The sequence below is a fragment of the Penaeus japonicus genome, unplaced genomic scaffold, assembly GCF_977035675.1.
Source record: "Penaeus japonicus unplaced genomic scaffold, GWHDUDI00000001_assembly GWHDUDI00000003, whole genome shotgun sequence".
Taxonomy (NCBI): Eukaryota; Metazoa; Arthropoda; class Malacostraca; order Decapoda; family Penaeidae; genus Penaeus; species Penaeus japonicus.
In genome coordinates, this window is record NW_028234405.1 from 26,369,353 (window position 1) to 26,372,507 (window position 3,155).

Genomic DNA, 3,155 nt, shown 5'->3' on the forward strand with positions numbered 1-3,155 from the left:
TATATATATATAGTATATATATTATATATATTATATGTATAATATATATATATATATATATATATTTATATAGTTTATATATATATATATATATAGTTATTTGTTTATGATATTTATAAACGTATAAATCTATATGTAGATCTATGATGATGATGGAATAGATACTATCATATATATATATAATATTTTATATATATATAATATATATATATTGAGTTATTTTATTTATATATATATATAGAATTTATTGATAGTATATGTGTGTGGATATATATATTCAAATATATTTATAGGATATACTTAGAGTATATTTTTATAGATATAGGATTATAGATATATATATTTATATTTATATACATATTGATAAAAAAAAAATAGTATTTATGTTGTATATTTTTTGTTTAGACATTGTACACACACACACACACAACAATTGTGCTGAGATATTGATGAGGTATTTATTATATATATATGTGTTGATTGATAGTGTTAGTAGTGATAGTGTGAGTGGGGGTTTGTGATTTTGTGATTGAGTGTTAATTATGATAGATAGTTTATAGATTTATATATGGATGATAGTGATTTATATATATAGTTATTTTGAGTGTTATATTTCAGTTTTTACATTGATTGTAGATTGAGTGAGAGTGATTGAGATAGATAGAGTTTAGAGAGATTTTAGATATAGATAGTGAGTTTGTTATTTTTATTGTTAGAGAGAACTCGAGACTGATAGGGTGATGCTACGGATAGATGAAGTATATATTTATGTAGATATATATGATGAGAGATAATATATATAGAGAGATAGTAGTGATTTGTGTGGTGGTTAGTATATTTTTTGAATGTATAGATTTGATTGTTTGAGATATATAGTTAGATTTAGTTATAGTGAGTTTATATAGATAGGGCGGTGGTGGGGGGGTCACACACTACACACACACACCTCTCACACACTACACACACACTGGTATGTTCAGAACAGTTGGTTGAGAGTGGGTGTGTGTGAGTGTGTGCTGTGTGTGTGTGAGTGTGACGTGAGTGTGTGTTTCGACAGAGAGGGTGTGTGTGTGTGTGGTGTGTGTGTGTGTGTGTGTGGTGAGTTGGAGTGTGTGTGTGTGTTAGTGTGAGTCTCATAAATCACCACATAAATTATTAACTGGTAGTATTCAGTTGGAAGTAATGAGTGAGAGATTTTGAGAGTGGAGAGATGTTGTGAGTAGTGTGTGTTTGAGTGAGTGTGTGATTGTGTACACAAACACTCACAGACACTACTACTCTTCACTCTACAAACATCTCCACACTCATCACTATTCTGTTGTTAGTGGGAGTGTGTGTGAGAGTGAGTGTGTGTGTGTGTGAGTGAAGTTAGGTGATTTATAGGATTTTGATTTATATACAATTGATATAGATAGTGAAGTTGATAGATTAGATATATATAATATATTATATAGAGATATAGAAGATAAATTTATACAGATATAGAGAGATATTTAGAGATAGATATAGATAGATAAGATAATACATGCATATATATATATATAGAGAGTGATATTTAATAGTTTATATATATATTTAGTGATGTGTGGTGTGTCATTGGTAATAATTTATGAGATGATTGAGTGGCTGTTATATAGAGAATTAGTGATTTAGTAGTGTGTTATTGAGTTAGTTATTGTTATATAATGTAGTTTGGGCTAGTGAGTTTGTTACAGTGTGTGTCTGTTGTGTGAGACATATTATATATATATATAGTGTTAGTTAGTTAGATAGACAGAGAGAGTAAGTGAGATTGGATATTGGACATGTTTAAATTTTATGGATAAAAATCATTTTGTTGTTAATTGAATTGAATATAGATAGAGTTGAATTGATATATATAGTGTTTTTTGAGTTGATGTTATTGATATAGTATTGATAGTATATAGAGAATATAGTTTTTATAATGATAGATACATATATGGTGTTATATCTTGTATATATATTTGATGATTTGAGAGAGATATTTTTGTGTGAGATACAGTTTAGTTAGACTTGGTTAGTGTGATAGTATGATATTTATAGGTGTGAGAAGTGTAGACCGTAGTTAGATTTTGATAGATATAGTTATAGATAGTGTGTTTTTTAGATATTGATACAGACACACAGAGAGACAGAGATAATGAGAGATTTGGGAGATGGATAGTGCGTTATTTGTTATTGATGAGAGGAGTGTATTGTTTGAGAGAGAGTGTGATTGATTGATAGAGATATTTTTGATATAGAGAGAGTGATTTTTATTTTGAGGTGATATGGAGAGATATAGATTTATATAGAGAGGATTTATTTATAGTAAGTGATTGAGTAGTTGTGAGAGAGTCTGTGTGAGTTTAGAGAGATAGAGAGTGGTGAGTGCGAGAATTTATTAGAGGAGATTTATTGATTTATTGGAGAGTTAGAGAGTTATAGCATATATAGAGTTTGAGTGATATATTTATATAGTGATATAATATATATAATAGATATATATATAGATTAAATAGATAGAAGTGTGATAGAGATAGTTATATTTTAGATATAGATATTATATATAGATAATATATTTTATTTATATATTATATATATATTTTATAGAGATATTTTAGATATGATATATAGTGAGTTATATAGTTATAGATAGAGATATATATATATATTGATAATTTATAATAATATAGATAGAGATAGATTTATAATATATTATATATTTATTTTGTTTGAGATATATAGATATAGTGTAGATTTATAGTGCTAGATATTTATATATATATTTATATATTACTGAGATACATTATAGATGATATATATATGGAGAGATATTGATATATATTTATATATTAATAGATATAGATATACTTGATAGAGACTTAGTTGTTTTTTGATTCCTATATAAAGATATATATATATATATTTAGATATAGTAGTTTTATTGATATATTAGAAACATTTATATAGATATATTTATAGATATAGATGTTTTATATTCGGTTAAAGAGTCTATTTATATATTATATATTTATATATATATATATATATTTATAGTATAGATATATATAACATACATATATATATTTATATATATATATTGTATATAATTATTTATATATATAGTGTATATTATAGATAAGAAATATTAT